Raw genomic sequence first — 291 nt, forward strand, 5'->3', positions numbered from 1 at the left:
AAAGCATTTCATCACTCCATGTAAACTAAGAATACGCTCACCTCCGGCTTCCGACTGTAAGCGAAACTTCGGCCAGCCAGCAGCAGCGGCAACAAGAAGGAACAACAAGACCTTCATGTTCATGGTGACAAAGGAGGAGCTGCACAGTCTTTTATATAGTTTTTATTGAAATTTCAAAAATGCTTGCGATAGCACTACTTGCCTCTATCGGTGGAGCACCAGCGATACGAGTTATGAAAAAGAGCAAGATATGCATGTTGAATTTTCCAAAGATGTCAGAAATTATAAATG

The sequence above is a fragment of the Penaeus monodon genome, chromosome 27 (genome assembly GCF_015228065.2).
Source record: "Penaeus monodon isolate SGIC_2016 chromosome 27, NSTDA_Pmon_1, whole genome shotgun sequence".
NCBI classification, from domain to species: domain Eukaryota; kingdom Metazoa; phylum Arthropoda; class Malacostraca; order Decapoda; family Penaeidae; genus Penaeus; species Penaeus monodon.